General features: G+C 46.4%; 1 protein-coding gene and 1 long non-coding RNA gene across 3 annotated transcripts in view; one reads left to right on the top strand and one right to left on the bottom strand.

Moving 5' to 3' along the window:
* The window catches only part of LOC146194735 (uncharacterized), an 83,704-nt gene extending 82,924 nt beyond the window's left edge, over nt 1-780 (bottom strand). The window contains exon 1 of the mRNA XM_084597520.1: nt 590-780. The gene's annotated coding sequence lies outside the window, so the exon portion shown is untranslated. The remainder of the gene's footprint in view (nt 1-589) is intronic.
* The window catches only part of LOC146194736 (uncharacterized), a 94,260-nt gene that overhangs the window by 34,455 nt on the left and 41,240 nt on the right, over nt 1-18,565 (top strand). The window lies entirely within an intron of this gene.

The following is an 18,565-nucleotide window of genomic DNA, read 5'->3' on the forward strand; positions in this document are numbered from 1 at the left end:
TATCATTATCGAAGAAACGGACCGTCACTGTGATGGCTACGTTTACTATGATCATAAACTGTATCTTCATCGTCATCACTGCTATGTTTCTTACGCTACGCAAGAATTAGAATACCGTTTCCTACAAGCCTGACGCGGAGTAGTAGTTTGCGCTCTAGGCTAGGGATCGGAGGGATAGTGGTTCGATTCCCGGTGGAAACATATTTCTTTCTGTCAGTGCGAAGAAAGTTTTTCTGGTCACACTTTCTGTGCATGCCCCCCCATGAGGCAAGAAAGGTTCTCTCCTTAAAAAAAAAACGCCATTCGCGGTTTGGATGGAAACCTCGGTCGTCGGTCGCAGCAGTCGAGAGTTAGGCCGCTACACCACCGCTCCAAGAGCACGTGCAGTAGAAACGGCGGCCGGCGGATAGTAACTTAGCTGATGCCATTCGTACGAAACGCGAGAATGTCCTGAAAGGCACTGGTGACATCAAATCGATCAGTGGGTACTCAGGCGCCGCGGAAGGCTTAAGGAATCCCTCAAATCTCTAAACGGTCGATATAGGGTTTGTTACTCTAGGCTGTCACTGTAAAATGAAGTCCAGCTCACCTTCCTGTAGTGAGAAATGCTGCACAAGCAAGAGAAATGCACAAGCAAGAAAGCTCGCTCCCAAACCAAACGGAAGATGAACGCGCACTACGGCATGCGCTGTCTAGGAAGAGGAAGAAAAATGATACCGTCTATGTCAGCGACTGCATGTAACTGCATCGCAGCCGGTGCGCACCAATAAATGATCAGATAGCCACGCTGCCTTCAAATATGAGCGCTGCAACCAAGCACGATAAGATCCCCTGTTCATAAAGGTAAGACAGTAGTTGGGCAGCAGCAGCCGAGTCTCGATCGCTGTCTGCCGACTCGGAGCGAAGCTGTCGCTATACTCGTGTGTGGAAGTGGCCCGGCGGCATGCAAGCCGGCGCAGCATGACTGTGTCCTTGATAAGGGGCACGCTGCGCCGGTCTGCTGGGTCGTTTGTCTAGCGTGGTGCTCGCAACAGCTGATGCGGCCTGCTTTCGTGTTCTGCGAGGACATGTATGGTCGAGCGCTGAAGTTTTCGATCTACACTAGCGGTAAAATCGAAATCAGCGGTGCGCGTTGTCACCTCAGTTAGGACGCTACTACAGGCACACTGCTAGCCGCTAATACACTACATACATGTACAGATCTACCTTGCATACGCTCGCAAGTGTTTTATTGCGAAAGCAATACTACGCCAGCTTTCAGCCCGTCGCGTAAACCCGGCCGAAAGTCACATTTGACCTTTAGAGCGACCGCAGATTGAGCCCCTCTTCAAGCCGTCGGGTAAGACCGGTTGGTAGCGATGCCGCGCCGCAGAAGCACAAGAAGCAGTAGAAGAAGAAGAAAAAGAAGAAAAGAAGAAGAATACAAAACAACAGAAAGAGAAGCTGCCGGCTTTGCTTACGCAACCTAACGGGTTAACTAAAGCTAAACCCCAGCAAATTTTTGTTTCTCCAGATAACTACGCGGGCCAGCAATCCCTTATGATTAACCACCGCGTGCCTTGGAATGGTCTGATGTGTGCACTAATTCGTATGAAACAGAGGAGACCCAGAAGAGGGATGGAATTCGTCATGCTTCTTTAGGTTTATTGTTTTAGGAAACTCTTGACGTGCTAATGCCTGACAGGGGCTTCTGCCTGTGGAAAAACTAGTAAACAGGATGTATGCTTCTGGGTCTGTAATTTTTAGGTCCTTAGAGTCCCCTTTCTTGTGAATGAGGATAATGTTTGCATTCTTCTATGATTCCGGTACCGTCGATGACACCAGGCACTGCCTATACAGGGTGGCCAGTTTTTGTAGCACGAAATCCCCCCCCCCCCCCCCGTCCTTTAACAAATCTGTAGTTATCTGATCCTCTCCAGCTCCTTTCTCCATTTTCATAGTTTCTAATGCTTTCTTGACCTCGTCCTTCGTCACTGGTGGAACATCTGACTGTTTTTCCCTACCGCCAATCACATTACGGTCTTGACTACTTTGGCTACTCTAGAGACCTTTATAGAACTCCTCAGCTACTTTGACTATCTTGTCCATATTCTTGATGACGTTGCCCGCCTTGTCCCTTATCGCATACATCTGGGTTTTACCTATGCTCAATTTCTGCTTTACCGCTTTAATGCTTCCCCCGTTCTTTACAGCATGCTCAATTTTCTCCATGTTATACTTCCTTATATCGACCACCTTGCTCTTATTGATTAGCTTTGATATCTCGGCCAATTCAATCTGGTCTGTTGGATTGGAAGCTTTCATACTTTGGCGTTTCTTAATCAAATCTTTCATCTCCTTAGACAACTTACCGGTATCCTCTATAACTATCCTACCGCCTACTTCTACCGCACATTCAGTAACGATATCTCTGAAATTATTGTTAATTGCTTCTAGGGTAATGTCGCCTTCCTCGGTTAGAGCTGTAGCGAGATCCTGAACTCTTCTGCCCTTCCCCTCACCGCTAATTCGTTGATCGGTTTCTTTCTTCAGATTTAGGCTAATTCGGGACCTCACCATCCTGTGGTCACTCCATCGCACTTTCCCGATTACCTCTACATCTTGCATAATGGCGGGGGTTGAAAACCGTGTGAAGTCAATTCCGTTTTTAGTCTCCTCGTTAGGACTTTTCCATGTCAATTTCCGGTTCTTCCGTTTGCTGAAGAAGGTATTCATGATTATTGAGTTATTGTGCTCTGCGAACTCAACTAGTAACTCCCCCCTGCTCTTCCTAGAACCAATGCCATAGTCACCTACTGCCTGGTCTCCTGCCTGCTTTTTCCTTACCTTGGCATTGAAGTCGCCCATTAGTATAGTATACTATGTCTTTACTTTCCGCATTGTCGATTCTACATCTTCATAGAAGTTTTCAACTGCCTGGTCATCATAACTACATGTAGGTGCACAGGCCTGTACAACCTTCAGTTTATACCGCTTATTAGGCCTAATTACGATGCCTGCCACCCTCTCATTAATTCTATAGAATTCATCTATATTACCCGCTAAATATGCATTGACAAAAAAACCTACTCCTAGTTGTCGCCTCTCTGGTAAACCTCGATAACACAGTACATGCCCATCCTTCCGAACAGTATATGCCTCATTCGGCCTCCTAACCTCACTAAGCCCTATGGCATCCCATTTCATACCTTCTAGTTCCTGTAAGAGCACTGCTAAACTAGCTTCACTAGCTAGGGTTCTAGCATTAAACGTTGCCAGGGTCAGCTTCCAATGGCGGCATGTCCAGCGGAGCCAGGCTTTCTTAGCACCCCCTCCTAGTTGCCGCCTCTCTGGTAAACCTCGATAACACAGTACATGCCCATCCTTCAGAACAGTATATGCCTCATTCGGCCTCCTAACCTCACTAAGCCCTATGGCATCCCATTTCATACCTTCTAGTTCCTGTAAGAGCACTGCTAAACTAGCTTCACTGGCTAGGGTTCTAGCATTAAACGTTGCCAGGGTCAGCTTCCAATGGCGGCCTGTCCAGCGGAGCCAGGCTTTCTTAGCACCCCCTGCTGCGTCACAGGTCTGACCGCCGCCGTGGTCAGTTGTTCCGCAGCCGCTGGTGACTGAGGACCAGGGTTTTGTGGAACTAATCATGAGAGGTTGCGGCCACTTACTGAACCAGGGTGGCCAACTTCTGTTCTGGTGAAGGAGTGTGTTGCCGGAGGTGTTGACCGGCATCAGGTCGCACCCCAAACCTGTTTATGCAATTCCATCAATACGCGGATTTTTTTTTTCCGGTGGAGAATTGCGTGGCACCGGGATTTGAACCCCGGTCCTCTTGCATGCGAGGCGGAGGGTCTACCGCTACACCACCGCTTTTTTTTTTTCTTTATTGCATGAGTTGGTACAAATACATCAGTAAAAGATCGTGGTTGCCATGCCCCTTGGCTGACAACCGTGTCTAATGGACTTTCATTACCACAAGTTTGCCCATCAGACTCAAGACCTCCTCCGCAGCGTCTTGCTGCTTCAAAATTTCGTTTGGTCTTAAAACATGACTTGCACCGGGCGTAAAAACATTTTTTTTAAATTGCATACAGGAACCCCCCCAGTCAAAACATGGATGGAAGAAAAGGGCCTTTTTGTACCTTGGGGCTCAAACTGTCTACTTGTAGGAAACCTGAAACAGTTGAACACGTGTTCCTGGATTGTTCGGATGCGGTGTTTTACTGGGATGTGTTATAAAGGACACTTAAAAAAGACCTGCCATTGACGCCACGTGGAATTGGGTACTTGACAACTATTAATGATGATTTTCAGTATGACCTCATCATGCTATTGGGCTTTCACAGTATTAGTAGGAGTAGGATGGCTTATAGACGCTGTGATGTCGATGCACGATCTGTATGTGATTATTTTGTTGAACAAGTGTATAAAATATACCGCTACGCCACCGCTGCACGCCAAATTACAGACCAATCAGCTTACTGCCTGCTACGTATAAGGTATTTACTCAGGTAATCGCTAATAGAATCGGGACAACCTTAGACTGCAATCAAGCAAAGGATCAAGCAGGTTTTCGGAAACAGTACTCTACTATCGATCATATCCGTACCATCAATCAGGTGATGGAAAAATGCTCGGAATATACCTAGCCCTTATACATAGTATTCATTGATTGCGCAAAAGCATTTGACTCAGTTGAAACTTCGGCGGTGATGCAGGCATTGCGAAATCAGGGGGTTTGCGAGCTGTACCTGGAAGTGCTGGAACATATATATTGTGGCTGCACAGCAACCGTAGTTCTGCACAAAGAAAGTAACACAATTCCCATAAAGAAAGGTGTTAGGCAAGGAGACACGATCTCCCCAGTACTATTCACAGCTTGCTGAGAGGAAGTATTCAGAGACTTCGAATGGGAGCAGTTAGGGATAAGGGTAGTTGGAGAATACCTCAGTAATCTGCGATTTGGTGATGACATAGCCTTGTTAGGTAACTCGGGGGAAGAACTGCCATGCCGAAATAGACAAGGTGGGTCACATATTAAAGGGAATTGCAGATGATGTTTATAATCTGCTTGCTAATTGCCTTGCTACTAAGGTAATGTTCAACAGCCTCAGAAAGGAACAGCAGTTTACATTAGGTAGCGAAGTACTGGAAGTATTAGGCGATTATGTATACTTAGGACAGGTAGTAACCGCAGATCCGGACCATGAAAAGGAAATAAGTAGAATAAGATTGGGATGGAGCGCATTTGGCAAGCCCTTGCAGATAATGACTAGCAGCTTACCGGTATCGCTCAAGAGGAAAGCATACAACAAATGCATCTTACCTGTACTCACCTATGGGGCTGAAATGTGGAGGCTAACCAAGAGAGTTCTACTTAAGTTGAGGACGACCTAGAGAGCTATGGAACGAAAAATGGTAGGGGTAACAATAAGAGATAGGAAGCGTGCAGAGTGGGTCAGAGAAATAACTCATGTTACCGACATTCTAGTGGAAATTAAGAAGAAATGGGCATGGGCCGGACATGTAGTGCGAAGAGAGGATAACCGATGGTCGCTTAGGGTAACAAACTGGATTCCAAGGGAAGGAAAGCGTAGCAGGGGCCGGCAGAAAGTTAGGTGGGCGGATGAGGTTAAGAAGTTCGCAGGGGTCAAGTGGATGCAACTAGCACAGAACCGGGTTATGCGGAGAAATATGGGAGAGGCGTTCGCCCTGCAGTGGGTATAGTCAGGCTGATGATGATGATGGTTAAACTTAATTTCGCTCTCCAATATCAAGGTATATATCAATGGACAGCTTGTGTCGAGTATTATTGGCATGAAGTAATTGTAGGTCTTACATGATAGCTTTAATTAGTTATTTAGAAATAAAAAAAATATCTGGGGTTTAGCTTTAGTTACACGCGGTGGGTTGCGTAAGCAACGCCGATGTAACCTCTGTTTCTTCTTCTTCTGTTAAATCCCTCAAGCCAGATTATTCACTTATATTGGCCTGGAGTTTTCACATTCAAGCTCTCATTTAATCAGAGAGACGCGTACAGAAATAAGTTGCACCGTGCTTTTATAATGCGTAATGCGTCATGAAAGACAGGGCAACGACAATGGAAGTGAAACGATGCCTGAACAAGTCAGCTGGGAATTACTCCAGTTCACGGTCAGCCAATATAAGCTGACTTCACTTTCAGCATGCTTGTCCACTTACGTCTGCTCAAAATAGTAAGTGTCACTAGTTTGCAGAATTGACTCTGAACCGTCCTGGCTTCATGGCCATTGACCTCCTACTTCGTATAGGATAAACAAACATTCGTATACCCTGCGAATTTCTTGTGAATTTCATTCACATTTCTTTTCGCCTGTGACGTTTCATCCTCATCACGGAAGTGACGGCACGGAACTTGTGCCTTGGTCTGCCTGGCTCAATTATTGGGAAGATGCCCATGAGCTTTTCGATACTTTTTCGTGTATTTACATTGCATGGGTGTTATTTTTGATTAGTCGTGGGAGCAACAGAAATATGATGTGCAACCGCGGTGAGTGGGGCAACCTAGAATCGGCTGAGAAAACATTTTGATATCAACACCTGCCTGTGTGAGCTAAGCTGGTTTATTTGTTTTAAATTTTATTGATTCAGCCAAAAAACGCATACAGCGAACACTCAAGGTGCCCACTGTGGATTTGTTCGGAGCTTGCGTTGATATTTTAAGGGATTAGGCCCCACGCGCGAATAATTCACCGCGCCCAGTTTGCTCGCGGGAGTTTTAGAACGCTGCCAGCAGATCAAGCGACACATGTAGCCATTCGGTAACTGGCACGTCTTCATTTAGTTATGCTAGCATAGCTACTGCGCGCATGTGCGAATGTACACACTAAACTTTCATATTGCAGTATTCACAAGTAAATGATGAGAAACATGGGATAAAATCTATACATTTTTTTCTTCAGACTGAACCGTCAAGACCAGAGTGTTGCTTTTCTTTCAATTATAAACAGCCGTAGAAACGAACAAAAGGACGCGGGATTGAATCTCGGCCTCGGCGGCCGCTTTCCGATGGAGCAAGGCGCCCGTGTACTGTGCGATGTAAGTGCACGTTAAAGAACCCCAGGGTCTCCAAATTTCTGGAGTCCTCCACTACGGCATCTCTTATAGCCTTAGTTGCTTTGAGGCGTTAAACCACACAAACCAACCAACAAACGAACACAAGCAAAAACACTCCAGTACGAAAGCCCGGCATTCTTGACATAGCAAGAGCTATACAATAGGAAATTTTAGGGTCGTTACTAAAAAGTGTGTTGGTTTCTTCCTTTACTCTGATGTTTATTTTACGTCGTTTGTATAAAGTGAGCTTCTCATTGATTGTGGCCCTCTGTAACCTTTTAGTGACTCTACAGGCAATGTCGGCGTTCTTCCTCTGGCTGCGCACCTGGAGTTTTTTATGTTATCAGTACTCTGTCCCTTGAGCGTGACGGCAAGTTGTTAAGCGCTTCTGCAGTGGACCATGAGGTTAATTCTGATGCGGAGAGCTACAAAACACCCGTGAGGACTGGCATCGAGCGGCTGGGTTGCCGCTCGACGGTTGGCGCATATGTGGAGGGTATGCCAAGTAGTGCTGAAATAAATTGCATTGGAGGGAGTATGGGCATCAAATTCGGTGGCAAGGAGCGCGTATGAAGAAAAAGGGAAGCCAGGTTTCGGTGTCGTCAGGGTGCTAGAAGGGGACGTCGCTACGCACCACTTTAGTGAAAAAAGCAGGGAGGAGGAAAATCCTTCCCAACCACACCGCCTGCCCATTGTTGCCAGTCCCGAGAGGGCGGCGCGTCTGCGCACTTATGCTCTATGCTCTGCAGAGCGGCCTTGCAGCTCAGTAGCTTGTTGTTTAAAAACTAACACCCCTTTATTAATGTCATTCTTAGCGGTAACGTCTTGGGGACAGCTAGCAATATATGATTCTCCATTTTTTTCCATCGCTGCAAGCACTGCTGCGCCTTCGGCGCCTCCCTCACTGCTTGCGCCCAAGCGAGACGATGGGTCCCTTGCGCCAGGTTCCTAAATACATAGCCAGCCAAATTATTTTATTTCTTTTAAGAGTAATCCAGTTCTAGAAAATTGATATTTTTCAAGATGACTGACGCGTGCTGTGGCGTTGAAAGACGCGTCTAGGACACAAGGAAATTTATGGTAATGGTCAGTTGACGTCAGGGAGCCACGGCTCATCCAGTCTTCACGTACGCTCGTTCCGCTACTAAGGCGCTGACAAAAGGATTCTTATCTTAACTTTATTATTATACAATTAGATTGGCAGTAAGGTAATGCATGAGTAGATCATTTAGTACAGTGCTGGATAATTCTAAAGTCTCTTCAGGCGCACCTTTGAGGCAAAAAAATTCTAGGCTTAGTGATGACAAGGGAGAAGTTCATGGGCAGGGCGCCATCGTCCCCCACTGTCTTTCATGAACGGCATTCCTGCCATAAATTCGCGGCATCCGCTACTGTGACCGGCGTAGTGAACTCGTTGCTGACTTTTATTATGCAGCTGAGCACACGTCATTTATTACTTTCCGCTCAGCTACCTTCCGCACAAGCGATGCTTTTAAATCGCGGACGGGGCTGCAGTACACTGCCACTGCGCTGTCGGGCATATTCTAAGGATGCATAAAAGCGCCATTGGAATGTACTCAAGACAATGCCTGCTTGATGTGCAGTGCTTACAACATGATTTAATGTAAAAAATGTACGTCGTTGAAGCGCTCCACCTGTGGGCTTTTCGCAATTGGGCGCACCTTCTGTCTGCAGTCAACCGCATTTCATATTTAGCGACGCAGCAAAATCTTGAATAACCAGGCCAGGCATAATGGAATGCCTGGAATAATACGGAAACAGATGCACTTGAATATTATCATTCTAGGTAACCTCGGTGCATTTCACGCTGCAAAGAGAACAATAAAGGCGCGTTTCCCTGTTCCGAGCATGAAGATAGAGCACAAAATTGGTCAGTGCGCCACAATCCCAGTGACAAGGCTGCATGCCAACGTTGGCTGCATGCCGGCGGCTTTTGTAAAAACAACAAAGATCTGAAAGGTTCGTGGCAATATTTAACTGTGTCATTCATCAGTGACGATAGTACGGCCCGTTGAAGGAGAATGTAGCCCTGTATTTAACTCTTGCTTCCAACTGCTTTTGCCACGAAAAACTGATGTTAAGCCCTGCTGTGCGCTCAGACAAAACAAACAAACAAAAACTTTTCACGAACCCCGCGCAGTAGCAATGACACCTGGTTGAGCGGCACCCCTACTGCAGCATCAACGACGTAGGTTGGGCCTAAGACGGCGTCGAGAATGTTGAAGTTCTTGTGCAGACTCTCGGGGTTGGCTCGTCCAGGGCGCCATCGTCAAATTAAAGCTCCACTCAGGTATGAGAATAAAATGATGTATGTAGGGAGGTATTTGTCTTTGGGGTTGGCAGAATTTTGTTTATAAATCTGGTGGAGATGCGTAGAGCGATCTGTGCAGTTGGATTTCACCTCGCGTCGAATAGTTTGTTCACAATAGACCATAATGATAACAAGAATGACTAGCTGAAAAAGTATTCTATTCTTATCAGTTTTAAGGAACAATCTGATATGACGAAAGTTAAGGCTTCCAGGATTCTGTTGTATTAGTTACATGCACACCGTATAATGCTTTTCCTTGCAGCTTAAATTTCGCACAACAATGGCATTTGGTCGTATTTTTACATACCGAATTTCGAATATTTGCCTAGTTTGATCAGAAGAAGTCGGTCATTCGAATCGTATGCGGCGACGGCTAACCAAAACAAGCCGCTGTCCCTGCGGTGGCACCGATGGAGCCATCTCATGGCGTTCTTAGTTCCAAAGAAAAAATGGTGATGCGAGAACAAACGCATTGAAACGTAGGGAAGATTTAGCAAGGCAAAATTTAGTTATTATTATTATTTATAAAGGTCTTGATTGAAACCTTCGGCAAAGCGCCTGCGCCCGACTACCTTCCTTCGGCGGTCCTTTTTTGTAGCTAAAGCCGGGTACTCCCGTACCCGGTTTCGAGCATGGCTATGGCAGGCCGTAGCTGGCAGCTGACATGGCCGAGCACTATCCAGACGTAGGTTTTCCTGACACAACCTTTGGCAAGCGTTGCCAACTTGGGCCTCTCCTTTCATATGGGAGGGTGAGACCAGAATCAGCCTGCCAACATCGTTGCATTCACGTTCTCCCTATGTCACGCAGGCACGTTCATACATCTTCGATAAAGCGGGACTTGATATGATGGGTGGTAGAATACTCTGTCGCGTCGTACTCCTATAGGCGGAGCTTAAGTTTCTATAATTGTTTACAGCGTTGCTGCAAACAAAGCGAGATTGCACCACCAGTGTCATCAATTAGACAGGAGCTTGTTTTGCTTCACCGTCGCCGCATATGATGCGCACGTCCGTCATCTGATCGAATCAGGCAAGTACCCCACATGTGGTATAAAAATACTGGCCAACAAATGCCATTTCTGTGCGCAATTCGAGATGCAACGTTTCTAGCGATTTATCCAAAGAAGCATTCTATGGGGCACATGTAATTTTCCAACGCTTGTTACTTTTCAAAAGCTGCGAGTCCATCCCCGGGGGTTATGGATTATTGTCGGGGGGGCACTGGTGCCGGATCCGTGTATGAATTTTTTGCCGAGAGTATTGTGAAAATACTTGATGTTTTGAATGATACGGAATGTGATGCTCAAATCGCGGTGGTGTTTAGAAATCTTGCACAAATGAAACGGCTCCATTGTTCGCGGCCGGCAAGAAGCCTGCAAACCTTGTAAATATTGTTACTGTATATTTTGTCATTATGTACCGATTCGCAATAAAGAAAAAAAAAACCCGGGGTGACACAGTAGTTACGGTGCTCGACTTCTGTTCACTAGGATGCGGGTTCGAATCCTGGCCTCGGCGGCCGCTTTTCGATGGTGGTGGTGGTAAGCATTGAATACAAAAGGAGACGTTGTTTGGAGAGCCACCCCTAGTGGGCCGCTCCCCTTACAATACTAGGTGGAGTCCCTTATACTGGGACTCCATTGGTCTGGACCGCCACACGAGCTCGCTGGACCAGCGCTTGTTGTACCGCTAGATCCAGGCAGCCGAGCAGGGCCACCTCCCAGTCCTCTCAGATAGGGGAAGGGGTTATGGGTGAAAGAGAAGGATTTAGCTGGCATGCCCAGACCATGTGAAAGGTGTCAGCCACCTCTCTACAGAAAGGGCAGAGGCCAGAAAAGGAAGGGTCGAAATGTTTCAGTACTGCCGGGCACAGTAGAGTGTTAGCAAAAAGGCTAAGAAGTATAATTTCGCCTGCTTTCCCGGTGCGAGTCCCAGTAATAGGCACAGATTTCTTGAAAAGTTAAGAGAGGATATGTGTCTTGGTCAGATCGGTAGGGTCTACGCCGGGGGCCCGGTTAGTGAGTGCGCGGGCGGCCGAGTTGGCGGCCTCATTCCCTGGTAGATCCTGGTGGCCTGGAGTCCAAATGAGAAATCGGGTCTGGGGATTCTGATCCCAAGCTGCTCTCCGAAGTATTCTTTGTGCTATAGGCGTTATCCAGCCCAGCTCATAATTCCGACAGGCCCCTCGGGAGTCGGATAGTATGAATTTAGATTGAGGGCGGGAGGCAGCCAGGCCGATTGCTACCTCCTCCGCGTGGGTTGCGCTAGGGGCCTTAAAAGGGAAGCCATCTGCCTGTCTTTCCTCGTGAACGACAGCAGCCGTGTACCATCCTTCCATGAAATGGTGCGGACCCGCAACATCCATATAGAAAACATTGTGTTTTGAGCCATAATGGCGGTGCAGGGCATTTGCCCGCGCCTGACGCTGTCCATTGTGGTCTTCTCTGTCCATTTTGGTAGGAAGGGGTCGAATACGGAGGGCGCCTCTCCATAGCTCTGGCACTCGTACCCTTTCCTCAATGTGATGGTTGTGTTTTATATGTAGCCGGCCCAAAAGGCGACGACCGGACACGGTCTGTGCAAGACGCGTGTATTGATTAGTGAGGTGCGCCTCGCGTCGCTCCCGATAGATGTTCCCCACACCCAATGCAAGGAGCCTCGCATTGAAGGTAGAGATCGGGAGGTGGAGCGCCCTCTTGATCATCTTGCGGAGAGTGACTTTCAGGATGTCTTCATCATGCTTGCGCAAGTGCAACTATGGAGTAAAACAATTTTTTATTGTTTTTTTGGTTCGCTACAGGAAAATAGGCAGACACTGCTTGGACCCATAGCCAGCGGCTAGTAAAGGGTCCAATGGAAAAAGTTCATGGGCGAGTCGCATCGCATCCCTGCTTCTGAGGCACCCACGTTTGTTGGAGACGCAGCAAAACATGCGGCCCACTTGGTCGCCAACCTTGCGAAGCTTGGCTAGTGTTGTGTCAACGAGACGATTTTGGTGAATAAAGAGTCCGAGGACTCTAATCTCTGTGGCTTCGCGTATGGGTCCACTAGCCAGAGAGAGAAGTATTGGTGTCTTGCATCTCAGCAAAGGGCCTAGATGCACGAATTCTGATTTTTGAGAGCACTGGAGACCACAGTACGTATCATAGTGATCCACTATACCCGCCGCGGTTTGCAGGCAGTCCTCCAGTTGACCAATGTTGCCCTCTATAGCCAAAATGGGGATTTCGTTGGCATACAGCGCAAGCTGTATACGTTGAACCTCACCTAGTTGGGCAAGGAGATGAAGCATTGCCAAATTAAAGAGTAGTGGGGACAGCACTGCGCCTTGTGGCGTGCCACGCGTGCCCATAGTATAAGGACCGTGCTCCTTGTCCTGAATGCGGATAAAGGCTTCACTGTCCGTTAACAACTGCTTTACGTAATTAAACGTGTTGTGTCCGCATTGTGTCTCGTAAGGTGAGCGAGGATGACTGGGTTTCACGTTGTCGAAAGCACCCTTCAAATCCAAGGCGAGAACCACCTTGTCATTGTGAGGGTGCTCGACAGGCGTGAGTACCTCCTGGCTGAGTTGAAGCAGAATATCCTGTGCTCACTTCTGAGGTCGGAATCCGAAAATCGTGTCTGCGAAAGTATTGCGGGCCTCTAGATATTCAGAGAGGCGATCTCGAACCATGGCTTGTATGAGCTTGGCTGCGCAAGACGTTAGGGAGATAGGTCGGAGGTGATCGGTATTGATCGGCTTACCCGGCTTAGGGATGAAGGTGACAAGCGCTGTTTTCCATTCTAGGGCGAGGGGTGTTTCTTCTTTCCAGATAGTGTTCATATATTTTAGCAGGGACTCATACGCCGAATCAGAAAGGTTGGCCAAAGGTTTGACCGTAACCTTGTCCCTGCCTGTAGCGGTACCCCGTTTCATTTTAGCAAGAGCTGCCCGCAGATATGGAGTATATGGATCACGGACGATCCATATCCGGATTATCTGCCTGCATAGAGATATTCCTGTCCACGGGTGTCTTGAACTTGACACCCGTGCTTATCACTGCCACTACTGTCGCAACGTAGAAATATCTTCCGTCTTCGTCTATTTCATAAGATCTAATATAATAGCCCCATCCTTAAGAGAAAATTCATTACGCCACCTTGCTACATATCTGCTCGGATCGATCACCGTCATAAGGTTGGTATTCCTTCGTGCCAAACAAATCACTTCTACAACTCATTCATCCCCAGCACATCGGCACAATGGAATCGCCTTCCCCCATCGGTTGTTGAAGTGAGTGACCATTCTGCGTATAAATCTGCTTTAGCTAATCTGATGTTAACCTAGAACATTGAATTCTTCCACACTGCCATTTGTTTATTGTTTTTAGTTCATCTGCTGTTTTTATAAACTTTTTTCTCTTTTTCCCCCCGAATTGTGCGGCTGATTACGTGTATGATGGTATATTTCAGCAACTTTGTTTCCTGCCTGCTAGCAAAATTGTTTTGCTCACGTGGTATATTTGTGTGCTTATATAATTCGCTCATACGTCTGTGTCAGTAGCTAATACTTTGTATTCTTATATTGCTGTAACTTGCTTATGTGTGTCAACCATACTACTGTTCAAATTTGTTTTAATACTGATTGCTGTTCTTTTCCTTTTTTTTTCTTTTATTGTACCCCACTCCCCTCTGCAATGCCCTCGGGCCCTGAGGGTACTGAAATAAATAAATAAATAAATAAATAAATAAATAAATAAATAAATAAATAAATAAATAAATAAATAAATAAATAAATAAATAAATAAATAAATAAATAAATAAATAAATAAATAAATATACTGATCCTGTAGAGTCTGTACAAGTTGGTCCGTATTGCCCGTGAAATTATGAATTGCTCGTTGCAGATATTTCTGTGTATCTGTACGGGTCTGAGTGGGATCTATCAGGCTACGGAATAGCCTCCAAATATTGCGACTAGACATTTGTGTGGCAGCAGAGTTACAGCAATCCACCCAGTTAGAGTCGGTAAGCTGGGCACCATACTCAGCCGCCTTTTGGGTGAGATCGCGAATCCTCCAGCGGAGTTCCTTGTTATGTTTCTGACGGCGCTATCTCTTAGTGAGGCTGCGCCGCTCTTCCCAAAGATGAAGGAAATGGTTGTCCACATCCGTTACCTAATCTGTGCGTTGTATCTGCTTCTCGTGTTTGTGTAGTGTTTGGATGAGGCCCTTGGCCCAGGCAGAATAGTCGTCTCCAGGCATACAGGAGGTTGTCAGGGATTTACAGAAAGCCGTCCAGTCTGGCAGGAGGGCCTGAAGGAGCCGTCAAGCAAGACGCCCGTGTGCTGTGCGGTGTCAGTGCATGTTAAAGAACCCCAGGTGGTTGGAAATTCCGGAGTCCTTCGCTACGGCGTCTCTCTTAGCCGGAGGCGCTTTAGAACGTTAATCTCCACAAATTTAACCAAATTAAATGTTCCGAATCGGCAATGTAGTTGCAAATAATCACACGTCAATATTCATCAATCGAGGGATTATTGAGTAGAATATCACACATGGAAGGTTTTTTTTTTTTGTTGTTAAATTGCGCCTTCGCCCGCCGCATCGGCGCCGAAATCGTGTTACCTACTTCTACATTATCAAACGCAGTAATGGCGCCTGTATTTCACGCATGAGAAATGCAAACGCCATTTGGTTACGTGGGAACCGCAATCCAATGAGCTCTCAAAAGCGTGTCGTTGACATTCTATCGACGGCGCGGGTTGGTCGTTCGCGGCTGCGAACAGTAGCGTAGCCATACCCCTACAGGGGAGCAATTGTTAGAAGTTGTTTCGTGACCGCAGTGCGCCAATTATGCATAGCGTTGTTCGGCTGCCATGTCGGGTTCTGCGACGTATCTCCTTGGTTTATCTGCGTGTCTCGTGGGGTTGTATACTGTATGTCATTGCCGAGGTGGAGCGAGGTGGAGCGTACTGCTACGAAATTGCGAAGTTCTCCCTTTAGCAGTGGCGACCATTTCCTCATGTCATCTTAGCGGCGGTTCCACACATTTAAAACTATTCGACACACTCAAGTATGGTTTACGCACACCAAATCCACCTCTGCATGTAAAAAAGAGCACTTCGCGTCGGCGAACAGAAGTCGTTTGTAATTTTGGTTGCCATCGAGGTACCCTTGCTACACATAAAAACCAACATAAAGATCAGGAACACGAACGCTGGCTTATAAAACTAAGGTTTAGTTAGCGGCCATGACCGCGTTGCCTTTGCGCGTCCTAACGTTATATTTACTTTATTTGCACAGATAAGGTATACACGCTCTATCAAATGCTTAGTCCTGAGAACAGAAATCTAGTTAAGAATACTTCGCGGAAGGTGGATAGAAATGATCACATGAGTCTTTTGTCAGTGCCTTTACATCTCCACCTGCACATAGAAGAGCTGAGCGAAAGGTGAAAAACGCGCATAGTGCTAAAGTGACAATGGTGGCTGCGTCGCAAAGAAAACGCAGCGCACACATGGGGAGTGAAGATAGCATGAACCAATTCTCGCTGAACACCTCACATCGCGCCGTGAAAGGTGGACGAATGGTTATTAAATAGTGAAGAAAAAATTCACAGTACAGTTAAAACGTGTAACGCGTGAAAGAGTTGTGAAAGAGGAAAATGACAGATGATTTAGCACGTTTCGGCCAAATTCAAATTAGGTGCGCTCGCACAACTTTATTTTTCTTCGGTTTCAGGCCTTACACAATAGCAAACAGTCGTTATATGACACGCTGTGTGGGATATCACCGGTCGTAGACGTAAAGTTTCACTTTAGGCAAGCCTTACGAGCGTTCCTGCCTAGAATTGGATTAGCGTGTCGATATTAAATGTAAAGTTCGTCTATTTACTATTCCCGTCGCCAAGTTCTGCCCAAATCGGCAGCTCCGGCCAATTCGTCTTCTGGCAAACACCGGCGAGATCCTAGATAGGAGACCTGATTAGGTATATACTAATAATCGTACGATCATAATCTCTCACATTCTGAGAAAAAAGAGTGACGTAGAGTTTAGCCCTACTTTACGAAGACCTTCTGAATGTGCTTGTATGAGTCAAGAGTAATAAGTCTGACATGGGATCTAAAGATGCGAATTGATTGCATCTTCATCTAATAAGGGCTGCCCATATTGACAGTTTCTGTGAGTTCTATTTTAGAAAGACCGACATAAGCGTTGTTGTTGTTGTTGTGGCTGTAAGAAGAAAGAAAAGAAAATGCACGGGCCTGTTACTGGCTCTGTAGCTGAGCCACCTCCGCTGCCTCGTGCGGACAGGAGAGAAAATATACAAGAAAGAAAAGAAGAGGCAGAGAAATGTAACTTGCAAGGGTGGAAGAACGGGCAAGTTGGTAATTCATCTTGGAAATCAAACTAGCGCACTTCAAAACAAAGGCACAGGCAAGGCCTACGTGGGGCAAACCGGGCGTTGCCTAAACGAACGACTTATGGAACACTCAAACAGTGTGTACAATACTACGAAAAGAAACCTTGGTGTTCACTGCCTAAAGTGTCCTTCTCAGCCCTGTGAGCCATCCCTTCATAATTGCACTGTCATTGCGAGAAATGCACATCAGTTCACACGCGAAATCATAGAAGCCGCTCACATTCTAAAGCTAGGTCAAAATTGTGTTAGCACACCCTCAATAGCCCTGACTAAACGCGAGTTAGAATATCTGAACCAGACGTACAGTAGTTTTAATGTTTAGATTCCGGGTACACTCCTCAGCCTCTAGCGGCTTGGCCTTGGTTGTTTTAGGTATTCTGTTTTTAATGCTCTTTTGGTCTTGTAATGCTCTTAATTGTCCTTTTGATTCTTTTATCGCTCTTAATGCCCCTTTTGTGTTTTTTATCGCTCTTAATGCCCCTATCGGCTTTTATCGCTCTTAATGCCCCTTGTGGTCTTTTTTCGACTTTAGCATGTATCTTCGGATCGTGCCATCTTTAACTGTTTTTACCTACATGCCTCCCCGTTTTTCGCTTCTTTATTTTTTATAGCCCTGCCGTTCTGCCTTGCTTTGACCTATATTGTTATCGTGCGCCTTTTAACTTTGCATTCGGTGTTTTACGCCACGTGCAAACTCACCAGTTATCAATTCTTTCACGCCCACTTTTCGTACATATATATTGTGTCACTCTCTAATAAAAACCAGTTGAAGCAGCGCTGTGTTGTCGTTCTCTTCCTGTGTCTTTGTTTTGAAGTGCGCTAGTTTGATTTCCGAGGGAGAGAAAGACGCGCGCCGCCCAGACATAAGCGACCCCGCTTTCAGACATAGGCGAGATCGGAGAGCGGGGCCGTAAACTCGAGCGCACCAAAATTTGAGGGACATTTAAGCGCCGCTTTTAAGGGCATTATACGACAGTGTTAACGGTGCCTCTGTGCGGCCGTACGCGAACATCTTTATTTGCCTAGATGCTCGAATACCTTAAGTAAGGCCTTTATTATCCGATACGCACTCGTCGGCATACACTCGTAAGCTCATATAATGGAAAATATTATCCCACACAGATATAAAAAATTGCTTCAACCGTGTCATAAGACTAGTTTGCGTGGCTTAGGGTTATGCCTGACTACTAATAGTACTATAAAACAAATATTTTTGGAAAATGGATCTCAGGAAACCGGTGGACATTATTCTCATCTCACTCTTTCATCACAATGAAGGAGCTCGTTCGAAACCCCAAGATACCACATGGCATGGTGAGGTAGGAACGAGCTGCTAGCTTGGAACAGTTCGTTCCAACCGGGCCATGCCGTGCGGTCGGACTTCCCACAATCGGCTGACCAATCAGTCCTCGACGATGTCGCCTGTCAGCTACCACCTGCGACAGCACGCCCGTGCTCTGCCCTGGCGGAAACGACATTGCCATGTACGCCCACTTCGCACTTTCTCGAGAACGGGTGATCAAATCACAACCGCATTCATAATTTTTTCAGATATTTCGCGTTCCTTCGTTTTTTTTTTGTAAAGCGAGAGTGTTGGGGGAGAAATCGGGCTTGCCTGCGAATACTTTGAGGTTTCCTATCGAAACTTTACTTACAGCAGCGACAGTGAGGCACTTCGTCCAAATTGCACGCATGCCATCATATTGCATACGAATATGTACCGCCAGTTCGTTACCCT

Source organism: Amblyomma maculatum, chromosome 3 (genome assembly GCF_055883805.1).
Source record: "Amblyomma maculatum isolate TAMU_Amacu chromosome 3, ASM5588380v1, whole genome shotgun sequence".
Taxonomy (NCBI): Eukaryota; Metazoa; Arthropoda; class Arachnida; order Ixodida; family Ixodidae; genus Amblyomma; species Amblyomma maculatum.